Below are 10,695 nucleotides of genomic sequence, written 5' to 3' on the forward strand. Positions count from 1 at the left end.
GTTCTTAACCTGAAACTGTTCTTAACCTGAAGCTAATGGGGCCTCCCAATGCCGCCACACGATTTCTGCTCTCATCCTGAAGCAAAGTTCTTAACCCGAGGTAATATTTCTGGGTTAGCGGAGTCTGTAACCTGAAACGTATATAACTGAAACGTATGCAACCCGAGGTATTGGAGAAAGCAACCAGGGACATAGGTGGTCCAGTGAAAGGCAGATACCATACGCACCATGTTGTGGCAAGTCAACGTAGTGATGGCACCAAATCTCAGGAAGAAGAGATTGAATTTGTGTATTCAAATCAGGGGTGAAAGGGGGGGCGGTGGGGGTGGCTTGCCCCGGGTGTCATCACCGGGGGAGGGAGGACATTCGGTGCACCACCTGCCTGCGACTCCCAAACCTACCCTGAGCCGTTGGGGGAAGGGGTGGAGCTGAGCTGCCTTGCTGGTGGTCTTTTCCCCTCCTCCCTTTTGACAGCTCGGGGGAGGCTTGGGAGTTGTGGGCAGGAGGGTGGTGCACCGTTGCACCCCACTCCCGGGCTGCTTCCTGGGGAGCCCTCCTCAGCTGTCAAAAGCAAGAGGGAAGGGAGGGAGGTTGTTGGTGAAGTGGCACGGCTCTGTCCGCCCCCCGCACAGGAAGCAACCCGCAATGGGTGGCTCATTCCACCCCCATGGGAGGCTTGCTCTGTCCCCTGGGCGTCTCGCCCCCTGGGATGCTCGCTGCAGCGCCCCCCTGGGACACTTGCCCCACTCCCATGGCCCTGTTCCCGGGTGCACAGCATGTGCGCCGCTCCGTGTGCCGGAGCAGCTAGCTCCACCTCTGATTCCAATCCCTTAAACCCATCCTGAATTGGGCCCGTATCCCTCTAGGTTCAGCATTAGCTTGACTCCATGACTCTCTTCCACCAATCCTCATGGACCCCCCCTTCCCAAACTCAACTGGGAAAGGCTAGGTGCAGGCCTTAGGATTAATACCTAGACTCTGCCGTGATCACATGTGGCAACATCTACTGGAGCAATGACGCATGGGAAATATAGCTTGAGAACTGTATTTCCCACGCTCCCTTGTCTTAGTACACAGCCTTGGCCCTGTATACCTGAAGGAGCATCTCCACCCCCATGATTCAGCCCGGACATGGAGGTCCTCCTCCGAGGGCCTTCTGGTGGTTCCCTCTCTGTGAGACGTAAAGCTACAGACAAACCTGGCAGAAGGCCTTCTCAGTAGTGGCGCCGTATAGTCTTGTATAGAGAATTTTTTTATGTTTGGTTTTTACTGTTTGACGTTTCAGTTTCTCAGAAGCTACCCAGAGTGGCTGGGGCAACCCAGTCAGAGGAGTGAAATACTTTATTGTCACTTGTACAACTTGTATACAGTATACACTTGTATACACGAGCACCCCCTACTCAGCTCTCTTAGTCGTAATTCCCCTGGTTCACTAACGCACACCCACCAAACCCGAAAGTCAGTTGCCCTGTTGGTATCTTTTCATTCAGCAGCCTAACAGCCCATGGACAGAAGCTGTTCTTTACCCTGTTGGTGCGACTAATCATGCTTCTATATCTTCTGCCTGAGAGATGTGTAAGTAATAAATTATTATATTCATTCATTCATTCATTCATTCATTCATTCCAGTAGGCACCCAGGCCTCTAAATCCAGGGCTGTCCCAGGAAAACAGGGACACTTGGGGGGTCTGTGAATTGTATGGCACAAAATCTTACAGAGGATGCTGGGGGCACAAATCCTGGGTCACATGGTGCCAACCCAACATACCCTGCAGCCTTGCAAAGGATATTGGCTGGGATGTGCCTCTCACCTGGTACAGCCTGGCCTTACTGTTCTACGAGCAAATCCAAAATGAACAACAAGCAATTTCTTGCAATCCCGGCACATTTTCTGACAGCCGTGCCTTTTTCCACCTTGTTAGTCTCCGTCTCTTTTCCTTTCATCCCCTTCTGAAGCCATCATTAGTCTCCTCGATTGATTTCTGCTGTGGATCACCCAGACAATGGCAGCCCTGCGCAGTGTGAAGCAGCAAGATGCCATCCTGTTTGTACTCTGCAAACTGTTCGGGGTTCCCTGCTGTTTGTTTGCACACAACATTCAAGCCCTGCTTTAGAGAGGGACTTTAGAGAGAGTGGCTGCTGATCTCTTCTTACAAGTGAAACTGCAGGGGTGGAGAAATCATTACAGCCCCGCTTTGTGTATCCAGCCTATACTCTGCGGAATAGGGCAGCTGATTATCAGGCTGCTTCCCCCACCCCCACCCCCGATAACACTCTTCTTCCCCTTTTCGGCAGTACTTAGCACTTGCTACACAGTAATGTGTCTGAATGCACGGGGGGGGGGGGCAACCGTGTCATAAGAATGCGCTCAGTGGTGTTTTCCATCACATTTGTTCACAGGTTAGCTTCTCCTCCTCGTGAGTCTAGCATTTTATATGGAGATTTTAGAAGGAGAACATTTGGCTTCTGAAAAGAAAGCTCAAAAACCGGAACACCTACTTCCGGTTTTGCAGCGTTTGGGCTCCAAGTTGTTTGTGAACTAAGCTGTTCAAAAACCGAGGTACCACTGTACTAGGACAAGATGTATTGCATTATGGTACTTATTTTGAAATTTGCATCTAGGTTGGAATTCAGTGTAGTGCTAAGTGAAGTATGCATGCATGAAATTAGATCCATTTGAGCAATGAGACTTTCCTCCCTCTGCTCCCTCATATGCCCCCCACTCAAAATCTGTTCTCGGGGTTCCTGCAATCCTCCAGAGCAGTTTTCGGGAGCATGGGAGGCATGTGGGTGGGAGGAGACAGGGGAAGTCCCTTTGCACAAGTAGACCTTGTTCCACACATGTAATGACTTAGCTGAATCCTGGCCTAGATATATAAAATAGTTTATGCATTTTAAAAAATGCAAATGCATAACTTGTCACCCTAGAAAATTCAGGAGATTTGGCCTATTCAGAAAATTCAAACCAAATAGTTTTCATTTAAAAACATCCACCAGTCTCCCCCGCAATACTTCTAGATATCACTGGTGGACAGAATCTGCTTAGTAGAGACAACACAGCAAATGTCAGCTGAAGACCTGGTCCTTGAACTTTGTTTTTCTTCCCAATGGGTTTTTTCCCCCTAACTCAGCAATTATATATCTCTCTCTCTTAAGCGCACATCTGCTTTACAAACTGAACTGGAAGGAGGGACTTGACCAATGTTCACTGGAGGATTTGGTTTTTTGATTTAAATATTTTCTTCTAATCTCATGCTTCCTCTTTCACTTGGCAGGGCTGTGGAAAGAAAAACAATGTCGTCCTGTGACATTGTTTACAGCCTGTCAGGAAGAGGAATTTGGTTACCTTTCGCAAGCGGTGTGGTGCTGGCTTGTTTTTTTTTAATCTCCCAGTCATTTACTTAGGGGCTTCATTTTAATGGCATGACATGGCTGGCCATGGTGAGAAACCACAGAAGAATAAAAAATCTGGATGAAATATGGATGTTGAATCTGTGCTGCTATTTAATACAATTTTTTTTTATTGTTTTCTTAGCTTGCGGTGGCAGAAATTCTCTGCAAGTGATACATCCTGTAACATTAAGGAACATGTAATCCCCCAACTGGAAAACTCACGACTCCTTTAATGACAGGTTCATGGGTGCTTAGGGAACACTTCACCCATGTTCTACCCCGCTGCAGCGGGGGCAGCGTTCAGTATTTTCAGATGAAAAATACATAACTCCACTTCAAGTTATGAACACTTTTAATGGGAGGAATCCAATTTAGCAAACCCTTCAAGTTCCCACTGCAAGTCTCCAAACTGCTCACTTGGTTTTGCTGGAGGGTGAAGACCTCTTTACTTGTACTTCCAGCTTGAGGTGATTGGTGCGGTTTTATTTGCTCCTGCTTTGAAGAATGATTATTTTAACAGTGAAACCTTCCACACGCTTACCTGGGAGTAAGTCCCGCTGAACTCAGTGGGGTTTATTTCTGAATAGACACACATAGAATTGCACTGCAAAGCTACCTTTATGGGCTTGCTGTTATTAAGGTGTGGTTTTAGTTTTGACTCCAAATGTTTGTTTTGTGTTTAGTTTGTGTATTAGAAGCCATCCTGGGATTCTTTTGGAAAAATAATAGATAACCAAACAAGCGTGGACACTATTTTCTTCTTCTGAGCAACAGAAGGTTTTTGATTTTAAACTTAGAGGGAAAAGCGAGTAAGGAGGGGCATGACAGAGGCACATAAACTTATTTTTTCTCTACCTCACACATAATGTTGTTTACAGGGATTATCCAATGGAGCTGAATAGTGGGATAACCATCCTTTTTTTGCTAGTGAAATCAGATATGCAGGGAAACCTTCAGCCGTATCCAGTCTTATCCAGTCTGCAAGACCTCTCAATCTGTCCCATCAGGGCTGTCCCAGTGAGCCTTGCCCACCTGTCAATCATTAGTAAACATTTATGGCATTTGTCTCTTAGGCCATTTTTGCACTTCATGGCATGTGAGCAACGCTGGAAGGCAATCTCTGCATTTGATGACAGTCACCTGTGTTTCCTGCTCCCAACAACTGCTACAGGGTGGTCATTCCACCGGCGATAGAAAGCTTCCAAACTAGTACTATGTCTTCCTGGTAGGTATCTGGACCAGGATGGCACGGCACCAGCTGATATGAAAGTCTCTTGGTGGCTTCTGTGTTTCATGCCACTCCGAGGCTCTTCTCAGAAGCTCCTCTACCAGCCATCAGACTGGAGTCTTGCATTAGTACTGAAGATGTGTTGAACTGGGTTTCTCACAGATAATTTAAGGGAGCACTTCTAGAATAATGGCCACTTATGAGCATAGTTATGCTAACTGGAGCAAGAGATACAGATTGGCTGGTAGTAAATATAATTTTTTTTCCAGCTCCCTTTCTGCCTTTAGCTCCCTGAAGGCAGAACACAACTTTGTCTTTCAGAGGCATTTAAAATGAAGTACTGAAGTCTAATGGTTCTCAAAGTGGCAGGTGAAGGCACAATCTGATTCCTCCCCATGTAATTTGATTGGACCAACTCACTCCAGTATCTCTTAATCTGTGCAATACCCAAGGCTGCATGCCCTACTCAGTATGTTGAATATTTTTCACAGGGATATGTCAACCTGAGTGGACCCATGTTTGTCCTGCTCCCCTTATTTCCCTTGTCTTAACTAGCTTGGGGTCAGATGCACCTGTTGCTCAACACTGCCCATTTCATAGGGGATCCATGCAGATACCTGGACTTTTGCAAGATGAAACGTTTGCTCCTCCCCAAAGCACAAGTTAAAACACAGACCCTTAGCCCTATTAATTCTCACTGTGTCTGTGTTTTCTCTCCCTGTAAAAGGTGGAAACATCCCTGGCGTGTGGGCAGTGGGCAGCTTCTCAAGAACACCAAGTCGTACTCAGTACAAGTAAACCAGAGCTAGAACATCACCAACATGTGGCTGCCTAGTCTCCAATTGAAGACTTCAAGTGAAGGAAAGCCCACCACTATCTTCAAAGCTGGTTTAAAGCCCTAAACGGCCTTTGCCCAGTATACCTGAAGGAGCGTCTCCACCCCCATCGTTCAGCCTGGACACTGAGGTCCAGCTCAGAGGGCCTTATGGCGGTTCCCTCACCGCAAGAAGCAAAGTTACAGGGAACCAGGCAAAGGGCCTTCCTGGTGTTGGCGCCTGTCCTGTGGAACATCAGATGTCCCTCCCATCAGATGTCAAGGAAGTAAGCAACTATCTGACGTTTAGAAGACATCTGAAGGCAGCCTTGTTTAGGGAAGTTTCTAATGTCTGATGTTTTAATGTCTTTCTAATCATTTGCTGGAAGCCGCCCAGAGTGGCTGGGGTATAAATAATAATAATAATAATAATAATAATAATAATAATAATAATAATAATAATTCCACTGTCATAGTGCTCTTGCCATCAAGAAGTTTCTCCTGATGTTCTGGAAAAGGTTCCTCATTGCTGTTAGCATACCATGAAGAGGAAGTCTCAAGTCCCACTGACTTTGGAAGAAGGCGTTCCCAAATTAGTAGCTCCCTCTCCGCAGGGAAGGGCAAGTAGTTTTGCATTGAGCCTGCAGAGATTCACAACCGCAAAGTTTAAGCAAGCCAGTAAGAGTTCTCAGGAAAGCACAACATGGGTGCAGTTTGATTTTGTTTGTTCTTTCAGCATAACTGAAACCTTTTAAAGAAAGCACCTAACTATTGAAGGTTGAGATAAAAAAAGAAATTGTAGCTGGGGGGTGGCGGGGGGGAGTGCAGTAGAAATGTCAAAGGCAGAAGAAATCCAGTTGAAGCAAAAGCAAAAAGCAACATGATACCATTTTAAGCCCCAGGGACTAGTTCAATGGAAGCAAATCAGATTGTTCTAGGCCCTACATAAGACAACGAATAAAACACTACAATGCATTTGTATGTAGGATCTCTAAGGACTAAGGTGACATTAAAGTCCCGCATCCTTTTCAGTGTTCCCTTCACCTTATACCTGCACAACAGGTATTTTAGCAGATGGGGAACAGAGACTTGCATAGATTTTGATGAGGACTGTGCAGTGAATTCATGGCTAAGTAAGGCGGTGGACCCAGGTTTCCTTGGACTGAGACAAACAGCAGCAAAAGCTGCTAAAGCTATTCTAGGTTGCAGCAACAGAAGTATAGTTTCCAGATCAAGGGAAGTAATAGTACCACTCTATTCTACCTTAGTCAGATCACACTTGGAACACTGTTTCCAGTTCTGGGCTCCACAATTTAAGAAGGATGTTGACAAGCTGGAACGTGTGCAGAGGAGGGCAACCAAGATGATCAAGGGTCTGGAAACTAAGCCTTATGAGGAGCGCTTGACAGAGCTGGGTATGTTTAACCTGGAAAAGAGGAGATTGAGAGGAGATACGATAGCCCAGTGTTTCCCAACCTTTGGTCTCTAGCTGTTTTTGGACTACACTTCCCATCATCCCTAACCACTGGTCTTGCTCGCTAAGTATGATGGGAGTTGTAGTCCAAAAACATCTGGAGACCCAAGGTTGGGAAACACTGCGATAGGCATCTTCAAATATCTCAAGGGCTGTCACATGGAAGAGGGAGCAAGCTTGTTTTCTCCTGCTTTGGAGGGTGGGACTTGAACCATGGCTTGAAGTTGGAAGAAAGGAGATTCCTATTTAACATTCGGGAAAGCTTTCTGATAGTAAAAGCTGTTCAGCAGTGGAACAGATGCCCATGCGAGTTGGTGGGCTCTCCTTCCTTGGAGGTTTTTAAGCAGAGTTTGGATGGCCATCTGTCATGGATGCTTTAGCTGAGATTCTGGCATTGCAGGGGGTTGGACTAGATGATCCTTGGGTTACCTCCAACTCTAAGATCCTATGAAACTGTCCAATGAATTTCCATCTTATGGTCTTTTCTGTATCTCTCATGTGATCTTTGATTTCTCTCTGTAGACCTTTCTCAATTGATTCGGAGTTGTCACAAGCTCTTCCTGGGCATTCAAATGGGCCCACAAGAGCTCAAACTCTGCCCCTCTTCTTCTTCCAACCTGTGTCTGTAAGTCTTCAGAGAACTGCCTTCCCTTGAACATAGCTGCAAACCTTCCATTCATTTAGGAATCCTGAGGATTCTAACCATGTTCAGCTGAAGGCAACTGGGATTTTCTTTCAGACGTTGGTGGCCAGTTTGCTGCAATTGGGAGAGGAACTGCCATCTGTTTGGGCACTGCGGGTTGGGGGAGAAATTGGATTCCATTCACATTTAGGGGTGAACCGATGTAATTTGCACTTTCTGAAACAAGATGTGAAGCCAAACACAGCCCTCCTTTAAAGTTTGCACTTCTCTGAATTTTGCAGGGCAGTTCTCCAGCCAGAAATGTATTTACTAAGTGTGCATGAACATGCACATAGTAGCAAAAAACCCCCAGAGAAAATTGCATTATATCAGGGAAAACGAAGATCTTTTAGGTTTTCAAAAATGTGTTCATTAGGCAAGATTGCATAGGAGCAATGAAAACAAATTCACGCCTGCAATCAATGCACTTAGAAGTAGCAGGAAAAACTCAAATTTTCCCACCCAGTTAAACGTACCCTCTAATCTCCACCCTCTTATCTCTCTCTCTCTCTCTCTCTCTCTCTCTCTCTCTCTCTCTCTCTCTTCCCCCCCCTCCAACTGTCAACTGTCAAAATTCCCCAGCCGTCATCCCCCAACGGTCATTCCATCCACATTCCATCATGCCAACGATCTCCTCCGCCCTTTCCTTGAAACACAAACCCCGAACATGGTTCATTCCCGGTTCAAATCAGGATTTCTAGCACAGTCAGACCCACTACCTCATTCTGTTGACCAGGATCAAACCTGATGACACGAAAGTATTTCTCTTGGATGTGATTCATCCATTTAGTAATCTGTCCCCCAGTTTCCCAGAGCTGTGAAAAATAGCCACATCCCGGAATCTACGACTCCCAAGAGAGCCTGTGACAAAAGGAATGCAGTCTCAGCTCTGACTCATATATCTGCAAGTCAGTGTTTTTCTTTGGAGCACACTTTATTTCTCCCGCTTTTTGAGACTTCCCCTTTTTCTGAGCATTGGAACAAAATCTTTCCAGCAGGTTGGCATGCCTGTGTGTCTACTCACTACTTCTGGGCAACAGCTTCTCTCTCTGATTAAAGGCTATAACAAACTTCTACAAATAATGTTTTCCTGCTGTCTGCCTCCCCCAGACCCCTTACTTGATGCACTTCATATTTAAGTAGAGGTGGGACCCATAGTACTGCAGTGGTACCATAAGGTAAAGGGGACCCCTGACCGTTAGGTCCAGTCGTGACTGACTCTGGGGTTGCAGCGCTCATCTCGCTTTACTGGCCGAGGGAGCCGGCGTACAGCTTCCGGGTCATGTGGCCAGCATGACTAAGCTGCTTCTGGCGAACCAGAGCAGCGCATGGAAACGCCGTTTACCTTCCCACTGGAGTGGTACCTATTTATATACTTGCACTTTAACATGCTTTCGAACTGCTATGTTGGCAGGAGCAGGGACCGAACAATGGGAACTCACCCTGTCGCGGGGATTCGAATTGCCAACCTTCTGATCGGCAAGTCCTAGGCTCTGTGGTTTAACCCACAGCGCCACCCACATCCCACTTCTCATCCATACATTACAATATATCCATGGGGCAACTTCCCAGGGGCATTTGACCCCTGTTTGCGTGTCAAGGCCCCAAGGCCTCCCCATTTGTTGAATAATAACAATAGAAACAGTATTTTAGGTTAATGGGCAAATTAAAGGCCACAACTTTATTGGTTACAGAATGTGAGTGGTATTGGCTTAGGCATTGGAACTGAACCGACTATACCTGACTCCTGCCCGCCATGCAGGTAGTCTAGTAAGGGTCAACCACCAGTAAGGGGAGCCCTGTTGATGAGCATCAACTAAGAGCTCCCCGATGGGGTCATGGCATGGCCCTAGCCCCTTCCCGGGCTTTGGACAAGACCCACACACCCGGATCCCTTTAATGGAATACCCTTAAAAAGGAGGTCCAAGTGATGGCCACAAACTCCCCTCCCAAGAACCTGGTTTTACCTGTGCCTAACCGCCAAACCTTACAAAAGTTGTGACGATTGCTACGAGATAGGCAAAAACCAGAAAGCTGGTGCCAATTTGCCAAGTGTGGTGTAGTGGTTAAGAGCAGTGGATTTGTAATCTGGTGAACCAGGTTCAATTCCCCGCTTCTCCACATGCAGCTGCTGGGTGACCTTGGGCTAGTCACACTTCTCTGAAGTCTCTCAGCCTCATTCACCTCACAGACTGTTTGTTGTGGGGGAGGAAGGGAAAAGAGAATGTTAGCCGCTTTGAGACTCCTTAAGGGGAATGAAAGGCGGGATATCAAGTCCAAACACCTCCTCCTCTTCTCTTCTTCAAGTCGAAAAATTCCTACCAGGCCCCCTCAACAGGCGACCAACTGAGATCCAAAGCAAGGCCAAGATGCAGAATGCATGGAAAGAAGGCCGGAGGGCGGGAGACCCACGGAAGCAGGAACAAGAAGGGAGATCCCCCGGCTGCGTACCTGTTTAAATACGCTAAGCCACGCCCCCCAGCAAACCAGATTGGTTGGCCGGGGGTCGTGACGTGGCCAGGACTCCCTTCATGATGTGGGGGCTTAGCCATGCCCCTGTTGTGTATGGGGTGACCCCATGGCCTGCCCGCAACAGCGCCCCACAAGGAAGTGGAGCAGCCAGTGAGTGCTCAACTGAGCTGCACTTTCAGAAAAATTAGAAATAATACTCCTTCCCCCCAAAAAAGGTTTTGGAGAATTGCACCCCCCCCACAAATGATATCTCCAAGTTTCGAACCCCAAAATTAATTAGAAAGGAAAAAAATAAGGAGGGGCATCCAGCCCCTAAATATATGTGCTAAGAAATGGCTCCGTAGTTGCAGCAGAGATCCAAGGAACTTTGCCCTTCATTACTTTATTTTGTGAAGTTCCTTAAAAGCAAATGGCTTAGATGACTTATGCCCAATAATAAAAAATACATTATTTCTTATGTTTATTATTGATTTTTATATCGCCCCCACTGCATACATCAAATAAAACATATGCCTGATAAAAGGAAAAGTTAATGATCAAAGGAACGATCAAGAAAAGGGCGCGATGTGTGGGGAGAAAACATGGCAATCCGATGCCATAACAAACTTGTTTTATAGGAGGTAGATCAGGGT

At 46.5% G+C, this 10,695-nt stretch overlaps 1 long non-coding RNA gene across 1 annotated transcript; it reads right to left on the minus strand.

Annotated features, from left to right (window-relative positions):
* Positions 1 to 3,727: 3,727 nt before the first annotated feature.
* Positions 3,728 to 8,115, minus strand: LOC310834535. The gene is made up of 2 exons (XR_014559294.1): positions 8,064 to 8,115; positions 3,728 to 6,039 (listed from the first exon to the last, which is right to left on the minus strand). It is a non-coding gene; the product is annotated as an uncharacterized lncRNA (long non-coding RNA).
* Positions 8,116 to 10,695: the final 2,580 nt, after the last annotated feature.

Source organism: Podarcis gaigeae (assembly GCF_964106915.1).
Source record: "Podarcis gaigeae genome assembly, chromosome: 17".
Classification (NCBI taxonomy): domain Eukaryota; kingdom Metazoa; phylum Chordata; class Lepidosauria; order Squamata; family Lacertidae; genus Podarcis; species Podarcis gaigeae.